General features: G+C 40.4%; 1 protein-coding gene across 1 annotated transcript in view; it reads left to right on the forward strand.

Annotated features, from left to right (window-relative positions):
• The first annotated feature begins 3,481 nt into the window (after positions 1–3,481).
• Positions 3,482–27,570, forward strand: part of Lyst (lysosomal trafficking regulator) — a 171,381-nt gene continuing 147,292 nt past the window's right edge. The window contains exon 1 of the mRNA XM_074056828.1: positions 3,482–3,558. The gene's annotated coding sequence lies outside the window, so the exon portion shown is untranslated. The remainder of the gene's footprint in view (positions 3,559–27,570) is intronic.

Consider the following 27,570-nt stretch of genomic DNA (forward strand, 5'->3'; position numbering starts at 1 on the left):
ATCTGAACCAATAAAAACTTGGGTGTGGTCACTCCAGTTGCGTGGGAAGCATAAATAGGAGGATCACAGTCCAGGCTGACTTGGGCAAAAATGTGAGACCCTATCTGAAAAATAACTAAATCAAAAAGGGCTAGGAATGTAGCTTAAGTGGTAGAACACTTGCCTAGCAAGCATAAGGCCCTGAGTTCAAACATCAATGCCACCAAAAAAATTACTTTAAGGGACATTTGTCTTATGAGGGACTTCAAGCAGTAGATTCCAGGTCAGAGACCCTTATTGCCTGCTTTGGGGCTGTATTCAGGGAAAGCCTCATTGACACAGAAAATCAGAGCTAAAATAGGAAAGGGCCAGGGAGCTCTCCCTTCGGCTCTCTGGAGAAAAGTTCTTGGTGTAAGGGACCAGGCTGGGCAAAGGCTCAAAGCAGGAATCTGTCTGGTGTGTTTGGTTAAGAGTGAAGAGGCCAGCATGTCTAGTGATGGGAGAGCCAGGTGGTGGGGAGCCAGGTGGTATGGACTGGTGACTTTGGCTTTTACCTAAGTGAAATGGAGACCCGTTGCAGGTTTTGGGCAGAGATGTGACAAGATTCATTTACACAGCCATTTAGTCACTGAAGACATTTAAAGGTAGTGGGAATAATTCAATGTGAAATGGTACACATATACACTGGCTGCATATTTTTAAGCCTTCATGTTACAATCTTACTTTAGAGTTTAAGTTTTCTTTCTTTCTTTCTTAAAAATTTTTTTTATTAAGATATATTCATTTTGGGGGGACTCATAGTGACAATTCCAATTAGATTTATGTTGTACATTACAGTGCCCCATCATCTCTCCCCTCAACCCCTCCCTGCCCTGATTAAAGCAATTGCAAGAGGTTTCTTAGTTCTGTGTCACATAGGTATATGAAATCCATCAACCACATACTGTCACCTTAATCTCTTCATTCACCCTCCCACTCACTAGTATCCCCCCCCCACACTGTGCCTATTTTACAATCCTATCTTAAGTTATTAATATTTAAGCTGATGTTCAAAGGAATGTCTCAATGTATGCCCACTGTGGGTGTGCTTTACTTTGGCTTGTTCAACCCCTTCCATTATGCTCCCTTATTTATTTATTTCTGGAGGTACTGAGGATTGAACTTAGTAGGGCCTAGTGCTCGCTTGGCAAGTACTCTTATCACTTGAGCCACAGCTCTAGTCCTTTCCCTTTTATTTTGTTTTTTTAGACAGTGTCTTGCTTTTGCCCAGGCTATTTTTTGACATTGGTCCTTTTACCTCTGCCTCCTGAGTAGCTGAGATTACAGACATGTACCACCATGCCTGGCCCTTAGAGTTTAATTTTAAGGTTAAATTATCTGGAGAATTTACCACTTTAAAAGTTTTCCAGTGTTATTTCTATAGAAGGATTTTTTCTATATATTTATTAGTTTTTCTTTATTTTTGTTTTGCATGTTCATGATTATACCTTTTTTGTATTCATTTGAAATCTTTTGATCTAAGTTTTTTCTAATGTATGTATTTACTATTAATGTTCTAAGATACCTTTGAACAAAATCAGTACTGTAGTAATTTGCTTTAAATGCTTTATGACTCAGACATCCAGAGAAAAGAATAGTCACAAATGACATTACGTTGTGCCTTTTAAGAATAAAAATACTGTGAGGGCCAAATGTGCACCATTATTTTATAGAGCCAGCCTTGATCTCTTTTGCTTTAATGAAGTCATAATCATGTTTTATCTTCCACTCAAGGGGAACAGAAGGTAGCATGTTACTTGACCTTTCTGTGACTTGTTCATTAAAAAGGAGTTTTCAAGATTAGTGGGAGAAAGTCGATGTATAAATTAGATTCAGCCTTAGGTAAAAATTGTTGAACCGGCTGAGTTTGGCTCCTTCTTCCTCTTTGAATTTAGAGACACTAGAGTATCTCAGCAGCTGGTATGGAACCTAGAACACAGTAGGTTCTCATTGTAGGCTTGTTAAACAGCACCCATCTCTTTCATTAATTGGTTAGGGACTTCGTATGTTGCCCACCTCTGGAGTATTTGCATTTTAAAATACTGCCTGGCAGAGGAAGTGGGTAACCTCTGTCTGAAGCTATGAACTGTTAATGGTTAAACATCAGAGTCAGATGGAATATTTTAAAGAGGGGAATTTTCCCAGAGAGCCCCTTTAAACCACATCAATGGGCAACTATACACTTTGCTTGTCATGGAGTCATAGGGAGTTGAGGAATTTGCATTTGGTATAGAGCCTTTGGACATAATATCCAGAATTATTTCTATTTCTTGCATCTTGTACAAAAAATTACTGCTGGGGTCGATTCCACAGCAATTCTTGTCATTGTTTGCCAGGATTTGAGAACTACTGAACAACACAAATTGTCCCTCTATCAGGTTCTTTCCCAGGACTTCTGACATTTCGAGGCCTATCATGGTGACTAGAAGGTGAGGACACGTGGGCCCTGGATGCCAAGCTGCCTAGGGCCACAGTCTGTCTCATGCTGAGTCAGTGATGCAGCGGGAACAACCTTGGATTTAACTTGGGGTCCCCACGTTCTGGCAAGGCTAGCATAGAATTGTTGTATTCAGGACTATTGCAATAGGGGAAGAGAGACCCCAGAACAGAGCTGGGCCCCCTTCTGAGTACACTGGGGATGAGTGGGGGAGACAGAAGCAAGGCGGAGGGGGCCGTCCACTTGGGTGGAGGCAGGACAGCGTGATCAGATACCACAGGTGGAGTGCGAGGAGCTCTGATTCGATTTGGGGGCTGGGGGATTCTTGCTCAGTGGCCTTGGCAGTAGTATTTACTAAACTGCAGTTTTACAAGGAAGGGCAAACGAGGGCCAAGGAGAAGTCTCAAAAGGCTGATTATACTTTGGCTTGGCAGAAAAGTCGTCGTCACGGGGCCGGCCGTATACAAATGTGCTCCAACAGGGCTAGGTTTGGAGATGCACGTCTGCACTGAATTAATACTGCTCCACGAGCTTCTTTGCGGTTCTTGGAAGATGTAACCTTCACAACCCGACTTTTTCCGGGCCCTAGGAGAGGCTGGAGGTTCCTCCCGAACCCTTCCCGTATCTCTCCTACCCTTATCCTCCGGACTTGCAGCACAGGACAGCATGACAGCCGCCGGACAGAGGAAGCCACGCTGCGCATGTGCCCGAGGCGGTTGCAGCGGAATTGGCTCCTCCAAGTCTGAAGCCGCTGCCACGCAGCCCTGGAGAAGGCCAGGCGGGCGGGCGGCCGGCACGGGAGCCCCGCCCCTCCCCGCCCCGCCCCACCCACACTCGCCCCGCCCCCTCCTTCCTATTGGCTCGCAGTTCCGTGCGTGGCGCGGGCGACCCCGGCGTGCTCTCCCAGAAGGGCCGGGCTTCGGACGCGCGAGGCGGGGCGTGCGCGCATGTGCAGACGAGTGGGCCTGAGTCCGGGCGGGGGAGGAAGGGGTGGTGTTCCCGGTTTCCCGGGTTACCTGAGGGGGCGGGGGCGGGGAGCTCGCGGCTGAGGCGGCGACTGGAGAGTCTCTGGGTTGGGGGAGCGCACGGCGGCCACCAAGCAGGTAAAGGCGGCGGCGGGGCGTCGTCAGTGCGGCAAAGGGCGGGGGTCTCGACCCCAGCGAGGCCTGGAGGGAAGGCGGCGGTCAGCCCGGGAGCCGGTCGCGGCCGCTCCGAGGGTGCTGGGGACTCGGCCCGCGCTGCGGCCTTGGGGTTCCCGACGGTCTCCGCGACGCGGACGCCCTGACAGCGGCGAGCCGGGCGGAGGCTCGGCTGGCCCCGCGGGCGGTGGTGGCGGCGCGGACAGGACCCTAACTTTATTTGCCCGCAGGCTGGCGCGACGGGCCGGTGCCCGCTTTGTGTGGCTGACCGGGTGCCGCGGCACCCCTCGGCCCCGCCGGGCCCCGGCTGCCAGGTGCCGGCGGGAGGTGACAGGTCCGGCCCGTGCCGCTCCGCCCCTGCCCGCCCTCGGGCCCACCTGTCATCCCCCCGCGTGCCTCGGTCCGTGCTGTCCCCGCAAGTGACACCCTCTCCCGGGACCCGCGGGGACGCCCGCGGGGGTCCTGGGCATCACGGGAGCGGTGCCTGAGACGCTCTTCGCGGCTGCTGGGCTAATGCGGGGGAGGTGACCCTGGAGGCCCCCGGGCGGGGATGGTGGAGGGGGCTGAGCTCAGAGGCTGCAAGAAAGTGATTCTCACCTGGTTGAAAAGACGTCCGTCCGCACGGTGCTCAGCAGACCCTGCACGCCAGTGACAGCACTCGCCGGGCACGCGGTGTGAGTGAAGCACTCGGGAATTGCCAGAGTTGAATTGGGGCCAGCGGTCCCTTAAAGAGCCGATTGAGCTCGCGCTTTCTCTCGGGTTCGTTCAACCTATTGATACCGCGAACTGGATGGAGCGTTTCTTCCCCAAGGTTCTTGGCTGTTGTGCTATGTTACTTTAAACTTCTGTACCTGAAAGCCTTGTGCTGATAGAGATGTTGACTCTGTGCTTTCGTTTTTTTATGAATGCAGTTAATTCATGTGGTGACCTGTTTTAAAGGCTTTCAGTAGCCAGCAACTTTCCTACTGCTAGCTCTTTGCTACCGTCCATGTTGACTGTAAGATGAGAGGGTATGTGGCAGAGAGGGCAGAAGAAGAAAATGTGATACTGTAATCTAATTTACATGAAATACTTTGTAAACTATAGCATTATATATGTATTTAGTAAATATTTATTGAGGATCTACTGGGTGCTGGACACTTTTCCTGACAGATAAGTATCTCTCCTTCTAGTGGGGACCTCAGATGATAAACAATTAGAATATTGCCATCAGATGGTGATAAGGACTATAGAGGAAAATCAGTGAAGAGGGGAACAGGGAACCAGAATGGGGTTGCAGTTTTGTTTGGAGGCCTCCTAGAGGCCTGAAGAGGACATTTGAGCAACAGGAAGGAAGTGAGGGGAATTCTTGTACTTTTCTGGTGAGAGGAAGGGAAACACACTTGCAGAAGCCCTGGGCAGGTGTGTGCCGTGGGCCCGTGTGTGCCCTGGGCATGCTTGAGGACAGGAGAGGCTGATTGTCTATGGTGGCCTAAGCAAAGTAGGATTCATAGGAATAGTGCCAGAGAAGTTAGTAGGGTGGGAGATCAGAGTGTGGACCATTGTAGGTCTTTGTAGGAAGGGGAGTCATCTGAGTCAAAAATGACATAATCAGATTTGTGGCTAGATGTAGAATAGACCCTCCCTGTTTGGGAGGGATTGGGTAGGAGCAGAAGCAGGAATAAGGGACTTGGGACTGTTGCCATAAGCAGGCCAGAAATGATGCAGTCTGGATCAGAGTGGAATTGGTGGCCGTAATTAGAGTTTGTGGGTTGAGGATAGAGATGTAATGTTTTTTTCCCTGAGTAAGAAGAAAAATAGATATTGAGTGCGATGAGGTTTATAGGAGAGTAGGTTTGGGGAGAAGGTTAGGAGTTAGAGGACAATCACATTACACTTCCAAGTAGAGATTATTAGTAGTAAACACTAGTGACTTTGTATTGTAGAAACTTTTTATATTATCTTGACTATTCCAGGGGCTTAATATTTTTGCCTGTAAACTGAAAACTTTTTTATTTCATGTTTATTTTCTTTTTAGCTCTTTTGAATCAGCCTTGTGGTTTTGTTTGCTTGAACTCAGGCCATGTGTTTGTTACTTTTCGTTGTAAAGAAAATCATAATTCAGAATTTGAGAGTACCTTTTTAGTCTGTTGCTGTATTTAATTCTTTTTTTTGAATTATCTTTAGTTGTCTGGCTTAAGTTTAAAATATTTTTAAGCCCCCCAAAATGTTATCAAATGTGGCTCCACTTGGCCATTTGTGAAATTGCGATGAAGATGACCTGAATTTTTAATACTTTGCTAATAAGACAGTAATATATTGGGATTATCCTAATTCTTTTGTTCCATTAAAAATGGCTTGAAATAAATGGGCCATCACATGTTCAATGGAGATTTTTTTTCTATGAAGTTATACAGTATTGGAGCAATAGAATTTGACCTGTAAAACCTGAATCAAAAATATGAGTGCTGGGGGTGTGGCTCAAGTAGTAGAGTGCCTCCTTAGCATGTATGAGGTCCTGAGTTCAAACTCCAATATTGCCAATAAGAAAAAGATGACTTCTGGAGTTTAATACAAAGATACATTAAGAACCAGGAAGCCAGCTAATATTTTAATGCATTTTCAAACTAAATATATCCTGAAAACATACAAAAATCTGTCAGATGAATAACAAATTGTAAGCTGATCTGGGAGTCAGTGGGAGTGCTATGCTGCTTCCCTGCTGCTTCTCACCATGTTTGCCCTTGAGTCTCTTAACTCTCCTGGCCTTGTTTGTAGTCATTGAGGGAGCTCTCATACATTTGGAAATTTTGAATATTTACCAAGTGTAACTGTTGAAAAAAATGGAGCAATGTAAAATCTAACATGAAAGAATAATGCTTAAGACTGTGTGCTAGTGGCTTACATCTGTAATCCTATCTACTTGAGAGGCTAAGATCTGGAGGATCAAAGTTTGAGGCCAGCCCAGCAAATAGTTTGAGACCACTGGAGGCGTGGCTCAAGTGGTAGAGCACCTGCATTCGCACGAATCCCAATCCCACCTTTAAAAAAAAGAATAATGCTTAAAATCAATCATGTTAATCAGTTGTGAAAGGATTCAGATGATTTTTCAAAAGGCTAGTTATTGTTCCATTCAAATGTGAGTCTTTGATACTAAAACCCAAAATAGATGAGAAATAAGAGCGTCTAGCTGTTTTAAATAAGTGGAAAAAATAGATGAATTGTAGGGTAGAGTTCTGTACATAGTTAGAAATGTTTATAAAAGTACTGTCATTAACATGTAATATAGTAGATTACTTCTTAGCAATTAAGAGGAATGTACTATGGAGCATGCAACAACATGGATAAATCTTAAAATAACACTACATGAAAAAGATGAGCCAAAATGAAAAACACACCTCTGCATCCTGCATGGTTTCATCTCTAGAATGCTAGGAAATGCATACTAATCTACAGGGGCAGACAGCATATCAGTGGTGGGCTGGATCTGAAGTGAGGGGAGGAGATGCAGAGGGATGGTGACCATGGTATACCAGGACACTCCCCCAGTGATATGCTTACTGTCTTGAGTATGATGATGGTTTCATGGCGTACACATATGCTGAAACTTATCAAATCATACATTTTAAATATGTAATTTGTTATCTGTCAACTACACCTCAGTAAAGTTGTGTTTAAAATTAGCTCTACTATAAAAAGACAGAGGAGTCTTAAATGCTAAGTAAAAGAAGTCTGTCTGGTAAAGCTACATATTTTATGATTCCAACTTTATGCCATTCTGGAATGGGCAAAACTCTGGAGTTAGTAAAAAGTGGTTGCTAGGGGAGGGAAGGATGAATGGGCAGAGAGCATAGAGGATTTTTAGGGCAGTAAAACTTTTGTAAATACTACAATAGTGAATACATATCAGTATATATCTGCCAAAATATGTAGACTGTACAACACAAAGAGTGAACCTTAATGTAAACTATGGATTTGGGGTGAGAATGACCTGTCAATGTAGGTTTGATTTTAACAAATGGATTCTGGTATGAGCCATCTATAGCCAGGGAGACTGTGCCAGGACAAAGGCAGGGCTTAATGGGACCTCTGCTTTCCACTCTTATTTTACCATGAATCTAAAACTGCTCTAAATTTTTTAAAATTTTTGCCAGAAACTTGAATAATTGTACATTTTGTAGATAAGAATTGGGGAAGATAGAGGTGAAGCTTAGAAATTGTACATTGAAACTCTTAAAACTGACTGATTCCTAGAAAAATAATAGGTCAGATTGCCACATGCTTCATAATTTGTGATCAGAAAAGAAAGCAATAGTTACTGAAATGCAGAATTCAGTTTTTAAGACAATCATATTAAATCATGTTAAGCTAACTTCATGCTCACTTTGCTAAAGAGGTAATAGATCTTTATATTGCATGTTGCAATGTGGAGCACAACACTTTTGTTATTTCAATTAACCCCCCAAAAGTCCCTGAGAATTTACTTTGAGATGAGGAACGCCTCAACAGTAGCAGCCCTAGAAAGGCATGAAGAGGATGAACTTGGCAGATTTTGGGAAGGATTTGCTCAGATACGGGGTAAAGGTAAGGGAGGGACCATAGCAGGCTTTAACCATTCTAGATTGTCTGGGAGGATGGTAATGCTGATAATCATTTTCAATTTTTAGACGAGATCGGGCACATTCAGGATGGTGTGGCTGTAGATTTGTTTTTAATTTTTTAAACACAGGTGATGATGTGAAATTTATCAGTTTTCTTCAGTTTGGTGGAATTAGCTGTTTGATTTCAAACCAACTTTCGTAATTCCATTTTTAAAAGTCTGACTCAAATAAAACATGTTCATTGGTCAAACATAATCCTGGAGGATATAGGAGGGTTGTGAGAAAGAGAAAAAGAAAGGGTTCCTTTGAAGAAGAGCGATGATGCACCCTCCTGTTTCAGAAAGAAAAGGAAATAGGGCATTTAGGTAGAGTTTAGCATCCAGCATGGCATCTCTTGTCTCTGTGAAGCAAGGTTATCTGTTGAGATCGATAAAGAGGAACATGGGTTGGGATATGCTTGGGGAAGGAAAGTTACCATTGCAATTGGAAAGGAAACTTCACCAAGGGACCAGTGACCCAATTACTGAAGAGTGGGGAATATCCTTTCAAGGCTTGAAATCACCAATGTACAAAGAGGCCAATCAGAGTGACTAAGTAGTTTATTTCATGAAGTGCCTGTAACAGTTTAGAGAGCAGCTGGGTGGGGTTAGAAAGTAGAATGAAATCAAGGAACTGAGGGTGGAAATGAGGTTACTAATTGAAGGGCTGAATATCGGAGCTCCTGTTGAAGGAAGAAAAGCCAAATCAAGCTGGGGCAAATGAGTGTGGAGAAGAAGCAGGTGAACAATCTCAATGAGTAATGGGTTAATGAGTAGGATTAGTAGGATTAGTGGCAGTTTTGGAGTATTAGAGGTGGAAAACTAGGCATATGTGATGTGAGACGCCTAAATTTAACCCTAGAGTTGGAGCAATTTCAGGTGACGGGTCAAAGTATAGCAGATGATGGTGGGTACCAATATTAACAGTGCTAATTATAACAGTAGCAATATTAGTAAAAGCTACCACTAATTGGTACTGAATAGTAGCCACTGTATGAAATATCTTCCACAGGTTATCATCTTATAAGGCACATATTAGTATCAACATTTACAGATGAGGAAACATGTTTAGTGAGGTTAAAGTAACTTTCCCCAAAGTACATAGCTAGGAAATACCGGAATTTTTGTAACTCCAAAGCCCTTGTGGCCATGCTCGCCTTCTGCAAAGTAGGGGTCTTTAAAGAAGAGGAAGGCAAAGAGTTTTAGGTCTCTTGTGTTGGGATGAATTGTTCTTATGGATAATGAGCTCTCACAAGATCAGGTCTTGTGAAGAGAGGAAGACAGTCATATGACAAAATTCATAGTAAATGGTGATGACTGACTCAAAGGTCACCAGGTCTTAAAAGTGGATAAAGTGAACTACTAAATTATTCAAGTCATCTTGGGAAATCAAGAGAATACTGACTTGTCTTCCTGGCCTGGGATCTCAGTAGTATACTGATTTATTAAGAAGAGGGGATAGGTGAGAAGAGACGTGAAGGAAGAGGATATAGGGAAACTTCTCAGCAAAAAAGCTATGGTTCCAAAAGGTAGAGAGTAAAGAATACAGGGAGGACTCACCTAGTTATGCATGAAAAGTCAGGATGGCTGGGTAGGTAGTGCAATCATGATTTATTTGTCAAACAGGTACAATTTCAGGAATGGAATGAATGTCATTAGCAGTCACTGTGGGACAACATGCATTAATGAGGACTGTCCTGGGCAAATAGAAATGTCTGCTCATACCAGTAGTACATGTTGAGAATGAATTGAGCATGAATGAAGAATACCAACCTAAGATTATTTTCTCCAGTGCTATGATTCTGTCCTGAAATGTTCTGGATTCATCTTATATAAGGATTTGGAGGTTTGAAAAGTTCTGGATTCAACTGTTGATGAACATCTGGGAGTCATTACCATACAGGTGGTACTTGAAACCTTAGAAGTGGTTGAGATCATCAAAGGAGAACACAAAGAAAGAAAAATGGAAGGAGAGAATCTGGAGCCTCACCAACATAAGCTGCTGGCAAAGAATAATCCAGCCAAGGAGACAGAAGAAGTCAGAGGAGGAAAACCAAAAGATATAAATAGACGAGTGTGTGTGTGTGTGTGTGTGTGTGTGTGTGTGTGTGGCAAGTCAAGAGAGAAGAGGGGGTGAAGAACTGAATGGTTAATGGTTCAGAGACTTTTGACTCAGAGAGGTCAGATCAGATAAATACCGAATGTGCCTGTTGGAATGAATTTGGCAATTATAAGATCTTGGCTTGAGTAGTTTTGGCAGAGTGGTATGGGCAAAAGCCAAGCTGCAATACACTGAGAGAGTGAAATGAAGTGACAAGAGTACTTCATTATAGACCTCCCTAAAGTCATCTCGAAAGAGGTGTTTTCAACAAGATTTTTTTCTCCTTTTTAAATATAAGCAGCGAAGAAGCCAGTGGAGACAAGGGGTTGAAAAGTAGGAGGGAGCTGAAAGTAGAACCAGTAATATGTAGTCAGTAATTTTGTTGTCATTGCAAGGCTGAAAGCAAGAGGAAGATATGTTTTAAATCAAACAAGACACACATAATAACTAACATTTATCAAACACTAGACTGGGCAGGAAATGTTCATTGAAGAGAGAATTGAATGAAATACTGCAAAACTTATATCTACAGTGTGCACTAACTCCAGGATTCTATTTTTTGGAATAGTTTAGCTGTATACTACCTGTAAGATTGTTGGGATGGATTTGCTATTTTCCAGGGATTTATCCTTGTATATATCTTTTTTAATGTTAACCATGTCTTTGTACATTAGAAATTATTTTCTGATTACATTTCAATTCTTTGTTATAGTGATTGACTTGGCTTAGTTCAGTATTCAGAGTAATTTCTATTTAGCATAAGCAAAATAAAATCTGTATGCTCTTTACTATGAGCTTTTAAAGAGTATTAACATTATGTTAATTTTTTCCTTTCTCTTCTCTCTTTAAAATTGATCTAATCAGAATGTGATTTGCTACAAGTCTTACTAGTTCTGTTGTTCAGGGATAAAATAATAATAGCTGTAATTGTGTAAATAATATTTGGACGGTATAGTTACTATGCTGAGTTTTCACCACTTAAAATAATGGTAAGTAAGAGTTATTTTCCCCTTTTGTCATAATAATGTGGCCTGTTTGAAAGGGCAACCAAACATACTTATCAGTTCATAAAATGCATTCATTGTTACAACTTCTGGTTATTTATTCATTGAACTGCAGGTGCAGTATATCCTGGCCAGTGGCAGATGGAGACTCCACTGGTGTGATGTGCAGGACAGCTGCTTGTGTCCACCAGGTCACTCTTACCCACTTTTTATGTTTGCTTGTCTAGGCCTTGTTGTACTTCACCGCACTGCGACTTGGAGTTTATTGAAGATTAAAATCTGTTGCCATTTTCTGAGTTCTCTTCATGATGCGTCCAAAGACAGTGATGCTGATAGTTATTCTGGAAGTTTTCTTCTGTTAGCCGTTTTTACATATTCTGGAGAATATTTCTGAGGTCATTCATTCCACATTGCTGGTGTATATTTATTTTCTGTATACCTTATTTTTAAAAAATAGAATAATGTAGATTTGACAACACCTGGTTATACATACAAATGAGGAAACATTCAATATGTGCAATTGTAATCTTAACTGGATCTTGATGTTTACTATACTTTCTGAATATTGTACTGTCATAAAATTCACAATACCAGAGACATTTAGAGATTATGTAGTTTTTGCTTCTTAATATACATAGGAATAATGAGGGTCAGAGTCCTCACTTGAAGGAGGAGGATCACAGAGTTAGAGGCTAGCTTGAGACTGTGTCTCGAAACAAACAAACTAACAAAAAAAAAGAATAGTGGGGGTTAGAAAGGTTTAAGCATGGTGGGGTTGGGGGGAGGTGGCCCAAGCAATGTATACACTTATGAGTAAATATAAAAATGATAAAATAAAAAAGTGAAATAAAATGAAAAAATGGTTTCAAAGAAAGAAAGAAAGGTTTAAGCATGTTGCCTGAGATCCTAAGAAAGTTTGAGGCAAAACAAATCCTGACACTCTCTTGTCATTTATTCTGGAATTCTTTCTACACCACCAATTTCTTGAACATTTTAAGAAAGGAATCCTGTAGCCAATAGATGCCTGTCTACCATAGAAACCTGTATAGTTGGTTTCCTATATATAATTAACTTACAACTGTAGTTCTTTCCTTAAACATATTTACATTTTGACCACAGTGATAGAAACTGATTGTGATGATGCCCAATGTGGTAGGAAAAAAAAGTGTGCATTGAATTAAAATTTTCTTAGAAATGTTCATTCCTTTATTGCTTTTGTTCTCCCAGTCCCTGTGCTCCTCTCCCCTAATTGTCTGTGCTCATGGATGGTGGCTACACCTGGATCTCATTTTGATTACACTATTATCTTTCTTGGTATGAAATGTCTTATAACACTAACCCATTTTCTGTAATTGCATCAATTAAATCTCTTCTTTAAAAGGGATGCTGGTATGTAGCTCAAGTAACACAGCATCTGGACTAGAAGCACAAGTTCTGAGTTCAATCCTTGGTACAACCCAAAAAGTGGGGGGCAACTAATTAAATTGTGTCTGTATGAATTACGGAAGAATAAGAGGAAACCAGTGCTGTCTGCCCTTGCAAGGTGCAGCCCAGGTTGCCCTTGAACTTGCTATTCTCTTGCCTCAGCCTCCTGAGTGCTGGTTTATAGGTATATGCAACCACACCTGGCTTGCAAAGTGTCTTTAAAGCTTGCAAATATATGTGTTCGGTATTTCTAAAACTTATTTCGTAGAATATTTTACCTTAAGAAAAATATATATGAAAACTATTGATAATTATATTATATAATTGTATTGATCATGTTGTTATATAAATTATTTTTATTATTTTCATTTCACATTTAGTGTTTCTTTAGAAAGTATAAAAAGCTATTATGAGGATTGGTGGGGTAGCTCAAGTGGTAGGTCCTGTCTGCCTAGCAAGTGTGAGATCTTGAGTTCAAACCCCAGTGCCACCAAAAAAAAGCTGTTATGATTATAATTGACTTTAAAAAGCTGTATTCCTTGAATTATAATCTTTAACATAGTGTGAGTAAAATTTTATTGCTGAAGTTTTTTTTAATATAAAAGGTTTTTTGAAAGGTTTTGAGGTGTTTGTGTTACACCTTTCTTAGTACCTTCAGAGCATGCTGTGGAACAGAGGCTTTTATAAAGGTGTCTGTTTATTTCTGAGAGCCTTGGCTGTAGGAAGATTTCTTAAAGGTATTTGAATATTTTAAGATGTTTTCCGTCAAAGTTAGTATTAAATGAGTTGATACTTACTGTTGACCTTTTATCATTTGTGGTACTGTGTTAGGCACTAATGACTTTTTTGAGCAAATAAGACCTGATTTCCCTTCTTAAGGAAAATACAATCTAGTATAGAAAGAAACAATACAATCCTGTAATACATGAGATGAGTGTTAAGATAGAGGCATGTAGAAAAGAAGTAATTGATTGGGAACTAATGGGCATTTCCTTTGGAGGAATTGTAGGGTAGTACGGTGTGTTAGGAGATGTGTTGGGAGATTAGAAAGGTTGAATGGTAGAGGGCATCACACACTCTGATAATAAGGTGTTTGGATCTCATTTCTTAGGAATTCAAATGTTTGTGATTTCAAGGAATACGAGTGACATTTTCAGCTGCTGAAGGATCTGGATTGGATGGAAATACTGATCAGGGGCAGGGTGACCAACGAAGAGGTTGTTAGTATTACAGAGTGGGAGAGGAGGTGAGAGCCTAAGAATGCTTAGGTGTAAGTTAGAGGGCAAGGACCGGATTCAAGGAGATGATGATAATTACTGATCTTTGTTCTTCTCTCTGCCAGGCACTGTCCTGTGCTTTCTATATGAGTTCTGTCATTTAACTTTAACATTTACAACTCTAGGTACTCTTATGAATTCAGTTGTATAGATAAGAAACAGGCTTTGAAAGAGGAAGTCAAATACCCAACATCACAGGTCTAGTGACTAGCAGTTGCTAACGTGAACCAGTAAACTGTCAAGAGGGAGAATTGCCTAGGCTCAGATGCAGCTCTGTTCTGGTTTCTCACTTGAGCGACTGGGTAGAGGCCATAAGCTGGAATAGGAATGGGGGGAAGTTGGTTTGTTGGAGGGAGGAGTTGATGGATGCAGAGCATTGAGAGGCTGGTGAACCTGAATTCTGGCTCTGACGCTTAGAAGCTCTGTGACCTTGGCAACTGCCTAACCTTCCTGTACTTCAGTGTCCAGTAAGTGAGATGAATAAGATAGTAATGGTGCTTATGAGGCTGTTGTGAGGATTAAACCAACTGCTCTGTGATGCAGAGTGCTTACAGTAGCACCAGATACAGAGTGATCCATCCCTGCAGTGTTAGCTAGATTCTCAGCATCATTGCCATTATTCTGTAAAAATCCAAGGGTCTGTTTTGAGGATGGATGAGCTAGTCAGTAAAAAACTTCTAGCACATTCCTTCTAGCAGAGTAAAGCCAGAAGAGAGGTTTTGTTTGTGTGGGCCTTCATAACTCCTTTTAGCACAGCCTCACTAAAACCAAAAGTCTCAGAATTTCCGTCTTTTTGTGGTGCTTGAGGTCAAATCCAGGTTCTTCATGAGCTATCTGATTGTTGAAGGGTTTGATTATTTTTGGTGTGCCTTCCTCTGAATTTACCTTAGAATTCTGCCTCACTGTCCTGTGCCTGAGTTTCCTCTTTCCTGACTAGCTTAATCAACTAAGGACCCAGAGTGGCCGCTTCCTCCTGGGAGAACTTCAAGGCTGCTGGAATGAGAGTGTTCATGCCATGACTTCATAGCTTGGGAGAGGGGAGGGAAATAGGCATTGTTGTTTGTTGACTCCCTGAAGTACGGGGGAAAAATATGGCATAGTTTTTAGGCCACTGCTTTTAGTTTTTTCATCCTTCCACCAAACACTGTTCTTAATATGTTTCTTTTGAGTGTTCTTTATTTAAACAACCCATACAGTTCTGCTTTAAATTGAAAATATTTCGTTAGCCACATTTTTCTACTTTGAGTTAGTGAAAATGCATCATACAGAATAAACATAGGACTGGTTCAGCCATTTGTTTCCATACTCACTGCTTAAGAGTTATTGTAGTTCCATATCTTTTTGGGGTGGTATGGAGCTTGAACTTGGGGCCCTGTACTTGCTAAGCAGACACTTTACCACTTGAGCCATACCTCCAGCCCTTGCTTTAGTTATTTTTTGGATAGGATCTGGAGTTTTTGTGCAGGCTGGTCTTGAACTGTGATCCTCTTACCTATGCCTACCATGTAGCTGGGAGTAATGTGTATATCACCACGCCCAACTTGTATATTGAGATGGAGTCTTGCTAACATTTTGTCTGGGCTGTCCTCAAATCATTGTCCTTCCTAACTCTGCTGGGATTACAGGCATGAACCACCACTCCATGCTCTAGTTCCACATTTAAGGTCAGAGCCAACTCTTACCCTTGTGATGCTGACATTCCAATTGGAATTGAAGGAATTTAACATTTTCTTGTTAAAATGTACATAAACACTTCTTTCTAGGAGGAGCAGTATTTTTTTCTAGATCGTTCACTTTTAAATATAAATGAAAAATATGGAAACATGAGCAAAGATGACATGAAGTTGTAGAACAAGAAGTTAGAAGTTCGGGCAGCAGAAAGTGTGTGGTTCTTGGGGTGAAAACAGCACAGTGGTACTAGTTCTAGACCCAGTCACTAAAGCACTCTGCAGACATTGCGAGGGCCTGAGAAGTCTCCCAAAGCTTCAAGCAGTAGCCAGACGAACTTTGGCCAGGAGTCTCAGGCCTAGCTGCTGAGTCCTATGACTTTTGGGAAATTTCTGAACCTTTGTCTGCCTTTAATGTTCCTAGTTTTAAAAATTCGAGGGAGGTAACATGGTCACTATATTATACCTCATTTAACTCTGAGTGTTGATTGCACAGACTCTCATTCTACAATTTATTAAACCAAACCCTGGCGGTTTTCCTTTTCTGGCAGTCAGTTTGTTCCTTATCTCAGTGTGAGTTGAAAATGTTTTGAGTATGGCAGTTACTTCTTTTAAATGATTGTGTTCCAAATGTTCCTTTCTAAGATGGTTGTTAAGAATGCACAGCTGTGTCCTATGGACAAGACCATGGCTACATGAAGCATATCTATCCATAGGACCCTCTTCTCTCAGGCCACTTAAATGACAACATGTGTGAACATGGCATTGTGAGAGGACCCTGGTGAGCGAGTTTGGGAAAGTGCTGAGATGACCTCACTGAGCGAACTGGCCTGCAGTATGCCTCATGTACTGCTACCCTATTTTTGGAGTCCTTTCTCCAGATGGCCACAGCTACCACCAGTGGCTTGGAGGTGCAGGAATTTCTTCTCCCTTTGCTTACCAGGTAGGGTTCTGGTAGAGAATGGGGCGTTCAAGTTGGAACTCCAAATTCATTTTTCCTGTGCAGGCATTGGTTGTTACTCACATGCTAGGGTCTGTAGGTCAAAGACTTCAAAGCGTTTCCTTCCTGAAGCTGTCCCCTGTTATACCTAAGGAGCTTGAGGCCTCGATCCTAACTTCATAAGGACCTATGACATTCTGACTTCCAATCAGATGCTCTTTAATGACAAATTGAGAGAATCAGGGTCACTAGTTCTTAGGAAGGACCTAAACTATAAACAACTGCCACCACTTCCTTCCTTTCTTTTTCTTCCCAGTACTGGGGATTGAACCCAGGAGACCTTGCACATGCTAGGCAAACGCTCTACCACTTGGTAAAGGGCCCTGAGCCCCTCTGTTTGTATTTTGTTTTTGAGACAGGATCTTCCTAACTTTTCCCAGGCTGGCCTTGAATTTGAGATCCTGAGTCTCACAAGTAGCTGGGATTTCAGGCATGTGTCACTACGCCTGGCTGCCATCATTTCCTGTGAAATTGATTGAGTGCATATTGAACATTTCTCTAAGTTTAGTGAATTGTCAGTAATTATGAGATTGTGACTTGTCTTATAAAAGAGTTCAGTTTTGAGACCTTTTATCTTATTGCCAAAGTGGTTCTTAGGAATTCTCTTGTTCATTTATTTAATTTAGAACTTTGTTAAGGTGTTACAGTCTTCCTCAATCTGCATTTTAAATTTCAAGAGGAATTTGTAAAAGGCCATTAAGATATATTTTAAGTTTTCCTATTCAGTAACAACTGAATTTTGTTTCAGTTTTCTCAAGAGGAGAATATATTTATTTTCTGTTACTTTTCTCATCACTGTAACAAGATATCTGACAATAAATGGAGGCTCACTGTCTCACTGTCTGAAAGGGTTCATTCAGGTCCTGGTTGCTTGGCCCCACGCACTTGGGGCATCATGTTGGCAGGAGCATGTGGTGAAGGAGATTCTTTGCCTCATGGAAGACAGGAAGCAGAGAGAAAAGAGCTTGTGACAAGATACAGCCCCTAAAAACTTGTCTTCAGTAACCACTTCCTCCAGGGAGGCCCCACCTGCAAAAGTTCCCACCACTTCCCAAGTAGCACCACCACCTGGGGACCAAGTGGGCAACACAGGAGCTAGTGGGGGACATTCCATGTCCAAACAGTAACATTTATTACCCACTAGAAAATCAATTCTTAAAGATGCTTGTTATTAGAAACAGGATGTGTAAATAATACTTCTAATGAGCTTCTGTTGTAAGTGTTTGAGAATCATGCTGATGGTTATTACTTAACACCAAGTATTGACCAAAAAGTTACACAATAAAACTTAGATTAGCGTATATTATCTTGCTTAAGTCTTATGTAAGTTAATTCAATTGATATGCTTTAACTTATCTTTTAAATATAATTCTACCAGTATGGAAAGTTTTTTCATAGTTTCCTCCATCCTCCAAACTCCAGGTTTCCTATATTTGAGACACACTGTGTTCTTGTTTAAAAAGTTTGTAAAGAGAGATTTTATTTATTTTTTAAATGATGCATTTGTATTTAGGGACATTTTGATTTAATGTATTTTATTTTTGGTGCTATTGGGGTTTGAATTCAGGTTTTTGCACTTACTAGGCAGGTGTTCTACCATTTGAGCCACTCCTCTAGTCAGTCTAGTCCAGTAGAGAGATTTTAAAGTCTTGTTTCCAGTTGTAGAGTTTGCAACTTAGCAGACTTAAGTAAAGGCTTTGGATAAGATTTAGAGATAGTATTTAGGGTTAAAGAAACTTCTTTGCCCATTGTTTAATTTTTAGTTGACCTAACAGAAAAGAAAGGCTATATCTTCTAAACTCAGTTATTTTAGTTCTAGTTAACTAGTTTAAAAAATATGTAATGCCAAGATAACTGTCATGAGATTCCAAGATTCCAAGATCTAATCAGTTCTGTGACCTCAGATCTGTGAGCCTCAGTTTTTTTTTGTCCCCCCCATAGAGAATATGAAGTCTAAAGTTATAGGCTGGTGGAGTGGCTCAAGTGGTAGAGTGCCTGTCTAGCAAACGTGAGACCCTGAGTTCAAACCCCAGTACCACAAAAAAATAAAATAAAAAATATAGTTTCTGCCATTATGAAAAGATATAATTTTATTCATGTTTATCCCTTTATTTGTACCAATTTTTGAAATGGTACAGATGGTAGTCTCTCTCTTTTTTGTGGGATTGGTATTTGAACTCAAGGCTTTCCTCTTGCAAAGCAGGCATTCTCCTGCTTGAGCCACACCTCCAGTCCATTTTGCTCTGATTTTTTTTGGAGATGGGGGTCTCTTGAACTGTTTGTGCAGACTGGCCTTGAACCTTGATCCTCTCTATCTCAGCCTTTGAAGTAGCTAGGATTGCATGTGCGAACCACTGGCACCCAGCTTGCCTAAGGTTTTTTTGATTGTTAGTGATGTGTTTTAAAGAATATCTTTGAGAAGGTTGATAATTAGTTATTATTAATACACATTGAACTCTGGGATTTAGCATAGTAAAGTCCATTCAGCCAACTCTTTTTTTTTTTTTTTTCTCAAGAAGATTGCTTCAGGGCTGGAGGTTCAAGTGGTAGAGCACCTGCCTGGCAAGCTCAAGGCTCTGAGTTCAAACTCTAGTACTCTTCACCCCCCCCAAAAAGGTTGCCTCAATTGTGGCTTATTCTGATTGGACAGAATTTATTGAGCATTTATTATTCTATACAGTTTGTGGAATTCTCACAACAATCTTGTGATTTATGGTAGTCTCTATATTTTTTGGCACATTATGTTTCTGAAAAATATTCTTTGCAATGGTGGTTTCTCTAATACTGTTGTAATTAAGAAACTTAGACAAACATATGTTATTTTAAAAGGTAATTTACCAGGATTTTTTCTCATTTGGTGAAAGATTAAGAATTAAGTTTTTTGAGTATTACTATTTGGTAAGGAAAAATTATACTTTCTAATCAAGCTGTAAGAATAAAGTTTGTTAGTAAATTTCTTATCTTTTCCTTTTGTATGTGGAATCAACAGTCAAGTAAAAAGCAGAAAAAACATATCCCTCCCTGCTTTTATTTTCATTGCCTTACTGGAAACTGCATCATAAAGCAGACCTTTAGTGTTTTTCTGTCCTTGTTCTGGGTAAGGTTGCAATAATCTTTCTCTTCCTCTAGATGGCACCCTCTGTTGTAACATGTTCAGCTAGTGTTGAGCCTTTAAATAGAACGATTTGGTAATTTGCTAAGGATGTCTACTGATGTTATATAATCTCCTGGGATCCACATAACTCTGTGTGGTAGACCTTTATGGAAGGGGAAACCAAACCTCATGCAACTCTAGGAACTGCGATCCTCACCTGCTTCCTATAGGACCTTTGGCCTTCCTATAGGGCCTTTGTTTTCACCAGTCTGTTGCTGACTGTGCATTTTTGACTATTTCGAATAGTGAGAAACTAGTGAAGAGAGATGAGTAGACAGATTAATATGTATTTGTTGAAATGTTTAATAAATAAAAACATTGGTTGAAGTAACAGATTTTTGAAAAAGGGACCTCTTGGCACTGGCTACTTGATATTTCTTGAGAAGGAAACTTAGCCTCTTAGGACTACTTCTTGCCCTATTATTGAGCTTAGGTTTTTACGTTCAATGATAAATGTAATGTCCTTGGTACCACTGACTAGAACACAGAAGTGACAAAGCATTAAAAAATGCTGTTGTAAGAGGAGGCAGCCCTAAAGGTGAAGATTGTGGGGGTCATGACTTATTTTGGTAGACAAGTAAAGTAATTCTTTATATTAAGAAGATAAATACGTGAAAATCCACAAGACTGGATGTGTAGCTTGATTCTGTGATCTTTGGGGTGGATAATAGTTTATGGAAAGAACAGAGAACTAACACATAGACGTCAGCTATCCAGTTATCAGCAGGGAGTGTCACTCAGTAAAAGCAGAGGAAAAGTTGACTAACTTTATTGTCTGTTTCACTTCCAAAAGGCAAAGGAAACAGTCAGGAATCTGATGCTCTCAGGCTAATTTTGACCCAGTGCAATGGCTTCATCAGACAAATGAACATAATGGGGTTGCTAAGAGAAAAGCCATGCCACTCACATCAGAAATGAGTTGAATTGAATGCCTTCTGGGTGCCAGGCACTATTCTAGATCTGGAGACCTAGCAGTAAATACAACAGACAAAATCCCTGTTTCTAGGAGCTTTCATTGTATGATTTACAATGATCTGTTGTCTAAAATACCAGCTTCGTGGTTACTTAGCTGCAAGGACCTTAACTTTCACTTCACTTTAGGCACTTACTTGCAGGCCACACTTCAGGATCTTGCCATCATCTGGAACTGCTTGCTTTAGAAATACAGTAATTCCAACATCCTCCATCCCCCATTGTCTAGTCAGCAATCTCGAAGAGATTGTTAACTATCTATTGTTTCTCCGTGTCTGTCAATACTTGCCTGGACTCATTTTTTTCTCCACCCACTCTGTATCCATATGGACCATTCTCACTCCTTCTTTTGGTTCATTTTCACTTCTGCTTCCTCCACCTGTCCAAACTCACATTTCTAGGTCAGTGATATAGTCTGCATTCTTCACTGATAGACTCAGGCTGTTGAATACTGCTGCAGAATCTCAAGTCTTTGAGAAAATTGATACCACCAGAAATTCATGTTTTCAGCCTCTTGTTGAGCTCTCAAGCCCACCTATAATCCTCTTATTTGTCCTTCATCATTATTCTATCCTATTTGACTATCTCCCAATAATTATTCTAAATTACAGTCCCTAGCCCACATCCCTATTCTCTCAGAAGCCTTGTCTGTTACTTGAGCTAAAAAAAAATGATGCTGTCATTCTTGAACTCCCTCAGTTCCTGGCCTTCTATGTGTTAAGTTTTCTGTATCTGCAGCTACCCTTTCCTCCTTTCCTCCAGTCTCAGAGTGGGTCCCTCCTTTTCCCCAGCCTAGCCTCTTCATTTATGCTCTCGATCTAGCCCTCGTTTGTTTTCAGTGTCACCTTTTGTCCTTCTTTCATTCCTTTTCTACTTTTGATGTCTTATTCTTGCTGGCCAAAGTGGTATGCTGATGAATTGGCTGTCCTGTGGAAAGGAAAAAATAAAAAGATGCTGATACTTACCATTTGCCCATTTCCATGGTGTAAGGACTCCCATTGTGACTAACTTCATGATGTTGCTGATGGCTGGGAAAAAGCACACACAATAAGAGTCCTATGGAGATGGCTGGCTGCACCCCAGTCTGTACCTTCCTTATATCCTAAAATTATGTCCCACTTCTCCCAGTTCTAAAATAAGCAAACAAGTCAAAACCAACTCATTTTTTCTAAAACAAAACAAAACAAACTCTTCCTTTACCTATGGCCTCTTTCTCTAGTTCCTCTTTTTATTTTCTAGTCCTACTTTCTCAGAAGAATAATTTATACTACTCATATAGGTAAGTCTTCTGGCCTAATGGACTTAGCTCACCTGACTGGGATGGTTTTGCTCCGACAGTGACTCTGTACACATGCCTTAGCTCTTCTCCTGCTGCGTACTTCCCAGGTAGCATGCATAGGGTTGTGCTGATCCCCCTTCCCTTTGCTTCCTAATCCAATCTGACACTGAAATTGTGCTTATTTAGCTCCTAGATATAAATTTATTAAACTTATGCCCTTCTGTTGCTTAGAAAAAGGTCTCCTCACCTTTTGTTTGAAGTATTACAGCGGTTTCCAAATTGGTTTCCATGCAGCTAGACTTTTCTTTCTAAAGTCTGTCTTCCATTTTGCTACTCGACTCATCTGCAGCTCACATTTTAAAATCATTCCTGGGCTTTCTATCACTTGTATCAGTGGCTCTCAGCACTGATTAAATCAGAATCACTATGGAGCTTGTTAAACATGCTGATATTTAGGATCCTCTACAGTTTTGGTGGACTAGAAACTCTGAAGGCACCAGCCTGACAAATTCTGTATGTGATTCTGTTGAGATGCCCTAGCCAATAGATTAAATTTTTAGCATAATGTGCAAAGTTTTTCACCATCTGATTTTGCACTACTACTCATCTCTTTCACAGTCATAATATAATTTCTGCTCCATCTGTAATACCTTTTCTTTGCTTCCTTTTTTCCCCCTTTTCCTGTACAACTACTACTCAATGACACATCAGCTCAAAGATTACCTGTTTCATGAAGCTTCCCTGACCACTCCAGTTGGGTTAAATGTCCATAGCAGTATGTGACACACTGTATGTTGGTTTACTTTTTGCCACCATAATGTTACCTTCTTGGGGGCGCAAAGTGAGATTACTTTTGTGGGCTTTTTTTCTTAGTCTGCATAAAGTGGGTGTTCTGTAAATGATATCTAAATGAATAAATAATCAACAAGAAGAGGAATACAGAGCAAAGATGTCATGTTAGTTTCTCATTACTGTGATAAATACCCTAGAGAAACAATATAAAAGGTGGAAAGATTTATTTTGGCTCACGGTTTCAGAAGTTTCAGTTAATGGTTGCTGGCTTCATTGCTTTGGGCCTTGGGGTAAGTAGAACATCATGGCAGCAAGAATATGAGGCAGAGGCTGTTTAACTCATGGCAGCCAGGGAGCAGAGAGAGGTAACAGGAAGGGCCCAGGGCCAAGATATATTCTCCAAAGGCATGCCTTCAGAGACCCACTTCCTCCAAGTAGGTCTCACCTTCCACCAACTCTCAATAGTCTATTAAATGTTGAACCCATCAATGGATTAAACCCTTGATTAAATCAGAGCCTTTCGGACTAATTGTCTCTAGAAACACAGAAACACCCTCAAAGATTCACCCAGAGGTGTGCTTTACTAGTCTCCTAAGTGTCTCTCAGTCCAATCAGTTGACAAGTTTAATCATGAGAGTTGGGATATAGAGAATTAAAATAGAGCTCTTAAAGTTCAAAGGAAAGGTAAGATGCTATGAATACAGTCTCTGGAAGCAAAAGTGGTGGCAAAGCAATCACAGACAGAATCTTTATGGAATGATTGGAAATAATACATGAAGAAAAGGGAAAAAGTCAAGTGATCTGATATCAATATAGCATGTGCAAAAGGAGAAAAGAAGGCTATGAATCATACACATACGAGACATAAAAGAGGAACAATCCCAGTAGAATAATGAGCTGAGATTTTTGCAAAGGTTATATTTTATATGTAGAGAATGAAAATGACAAATAAGTAGTACTGTAGATTATTATCAACAAATTGACCCTATAATTGGATACAGAGAATAAATGAAAGTTCTCAGTTTCTGTTTTTTGACTTCTCTGACATGGAGAGTGATCTACATGCAGACTGACAGGTAGAAGAAAGAATAGTAGGAGAAAAATAGAAGCCTAAGACTGGGGAGGAGATTTTGCCAGAACCTCTGGCTCCTTCAAATGAGTTCACATCTTGGGTCTAGATTCTGAGAAGATTTGTTAATGTCTTTGCTGAACTGGTAATCTTTGAGTAATTATGATGAATGTGAAAGCTTGTGAAGACTGTGGAGGGGTAATGTTCCAAAATTAGAAAGACTGTAGACTTCCATAGGCTTTAAAAAATTTGTGAATATTTTACAGAAGGAAAAAGTGAGTAGCATAGATTATGTGGGTTCTTTGAGTATAGTTAATTCTAGATAACCCAGTTTCCATTTTTGACAAGGACGATACACATAGAGGTTAGGAGAATGCTGCAGTTGTCACATACCTAGATTTCCTTGGTACACTTGACAGTCTTTCTATCATTGCATCTTTGGGAACATGGAGAATTGGATTCAAGTGTGGATATAGTTACTGAACAAGAGAACTCGGTTTATGCTCACCGGCAGCCTAGGGGGAAGTCTCTTACTTTTGATTCTAGTACACTCATCAATTTAACATCTCCCCACTCCTTGCTCTCAGCTGGTAACCTTGTTGCTTTGTTTCACTAAGAAAATAGAAGTACCCAGAAAACTTCTTGATCTCTTCACTGCCAAATATACCAGTCTTCTTACATATGTGCTTGTGTATTCTGACATTCTTCTTATTCTATTAGATGACATGTCACCACTGTCTCCACTTGTACATTATGTCTCCTTCCTCCCTTCTGTCATTCCTTCCCTTTGTTCTTAAAATTCTCTCTTCTCATTCTAGTTTTTCATAGATTTTTCTTTCTCGCTTGGAGCAGCATGCTATATCTCAGCCTAAAAACTAGCTCCAATATCAGTTTGCTTATCCCATGCCCCCTCCAACTCCTTCCTGTTGCCTTTCATTCCTTACCTACAGAACTTGCCAAAACAGCTATCTGAACTGCTTGCTTTTATTCTGTCTCTGCTCTTCCACTCCCTGAGACCATTATGAGACAAGCTTGGCAGGAACTTCCATATTGCTAAATCAGCCGTCAGTTCCCAGTCTTCCTCTCCGTCAGTCTCAGCAAGATCTTATACCATTGGTGGTCACTCTTTCCTGTTCTGAGTTTCCTGTGCCTGGTTTCTGAGAGACACTATGTTGCGGATTTTTCTCCTGCTTCACTTGTGGTTCCTCTCTCTCCTGTGCTGGATGCTGTTCCTCCCCTTGACTCAGTCATGCTCAGCCCATGCTGGCCTCCATCCTAGAACCCAGCACTCATTCTCCAGGTCCCTACTGTTCATGATGGCAGTCACTAGCACCATGCAGCTTTTGCATGCTATGTTGGATAGCAAAGATTATGGAACAGTCTCATCATCTCAGCAAGTTCACTTGACACTGTTCTGGGTAATTTCATCCATGTGGTCTCCAGATTTAAAAATGTGCCTACCTGCTGAGGATTCTTTAATTGACTCAGCAGTTCCAGCCTCCCAATCTGAATTACAGTTTTGTATCTCCACCTGCCTACTTGACATCCTTTACTCGGTTTCTGAGAGACCTGTCAAACTTAACATAGCTAAAGAGGAATCTGTCTTCCCTCCCAGCTTGTCCTTCTGTCATCAGTAAGCAGTATTATTTTTCACGCAGGCTAGAAAACCTAACAGTATTTATGGAGAGTGGGTGGGAAGGATGCATTCTTAGGAAGAAACATTTCCAGGGTTTCACACCTTACTTCAGTTCCTGAGAAGCAGGACTGAGTGACTTTCCCACCCTAAGTAGTCACTTTTGATTTCTCTTTTTCTCTTGCATTCAGTATCCAGTGTATGAAGCATGCATTTATCGCAGCACCTGGAATACACATTTCCTGGGTACCCACATGACCTACTTCTTACTCCATGGAAGTTTTTGCTCAAATTTAACCTCTGCACACCTTGTAGAGTAGCATTTTTGTCACTCTGAACACTTAACTGTTTTTGTTTGTAGCACTTTTAGCACTGCCTAACATTATATGTTTGGGGTTTTGGTTTTTTTTTTTTTCTTTCTCTACCCTACTAGAAACCACGAGAGTAGATTTTGTTTTCTCTCTATACCCAGTGCCTGAAATAGTAGCTGGAATGTGGTAAATAGTCACTAAACATTTGTTGAGGTAAATGGCATATTGATGAAGTTTCTGATGACATAAACTAGAAGGTATAGCTAATACATTAAATCAAAGGGTTTTTTTGGTTATTTTGGGTTTATTTTGTTATGTCTGTACATATTTTACATTTTACCACTGATGTCAACAAATGTATTTTTCTGAGAAGGACATTTATATGATCACAGACATTTATTACTATGCTTCTCATTTATAATCAATGTTAAGAATATAAGAATATTCTAGTAATATTTTTGGGACATTTATTATGATCTTGTAACAATAGTTATATTAGAAATGGAAAATTATAGTAATAAAGTTAAATTTCAAATTTGGCCTTATAGCTATAAGAGGCAGAAATAATAAGATAGGATCCTTGGCTGTAAGGAGCTTGTGATCTAGTGGGCAAGCCAGTTATATAAATGAGTAACTACATGGTGCCTTGTAGTTTGGAAGTAGAGGCAAATATGTATAATGTGATAAGGACATCTTTAGTCTATTAAAATATATGTTTCCAGACTTTATGAACACTTAATGTAATATTGGGTGATAAAAATTAGAATACAGTTGTATGATGTCAGCATCAAGGAGTATATACAGCTCACTGCTAGCAGTTAGAATTATAATTTTGTAAAATGAAACTCCTTAGATATCCAAGGTGGGCTTTGCAAAATACAGAGCTGAAGAAGATATGCCTGTTCCTCAGCAGGCATATCTGAGAAAATGTCTCTCAGTAAGAGAGAAATAACCAGTTCTAAGACACATGGATCTACCTTGTAGGAGTCCCAGCTAGTTAGAATGTGTTAGTAGTCAAAGTAATTACTGGAATGCCATTTTTAGACTCAGAATTTGATAATTTCCACTTTCATAATTTTAGAATTAAAATATATGCATGATTTTGATTAACTCAGAAACATATATGGAAGGCGTTCTGACTCCATTCCAGGGCTCTTCCTTTTGAGTACCATTGGTGGTCATCCAGGGGAAGTAAGTGAGTAGGATTGACAGCTAGCTGATGCTTGATAGCCATGGACCTGGTGCACCCACAAGGAAAGGGTGTTTTTTCTTGTTCATACAAACTCTGTAGAGTCTAACATGGCTCAGTCCCCTTTCTTGCCTTCTGTATCCTTAAGGTCCTAGAAAAATGTGTGGTACAATAACTGTGTGTTGAGGAAACTCAAGATAGGTTTGTAGATTTGAGCATTCTGAAACCAAGATCACGTTTATCAAAAAGTTTGTGGTTACAAATAAACCACCATAACTGTAATAAACATTTTTCATGTTTCTTAGTGGTAAAAACTATAGAGAAGGGTAGAACAGGTAACTAAAGAGAAGCATCTTGTGGTTATCCCAAGAAGTAGGGATTTTCCTTTAGTATTCTAGAAATAACCCTCATTGCACTGTACACAAAAGATTAATTCAATTACTTTTTTTTTTTGGAAGTATTGGGGCTTGAACTCAGGGCCTTAT

The sequence above is a fragment of the Castor canadensis genome, chromosome 15, assembly GCF_047511655.1.
Source record: "Castor canadensis chromosome 15, mCasCan1.hap1v2, whole genome shotgun sequence".
In the NCBI taxonomy this organism is placed as follows: Eukaryota; Metazoa; Chordata; class Mammalia; order Rodentia; family Castoridae; genus Castor; species Castor canadensis.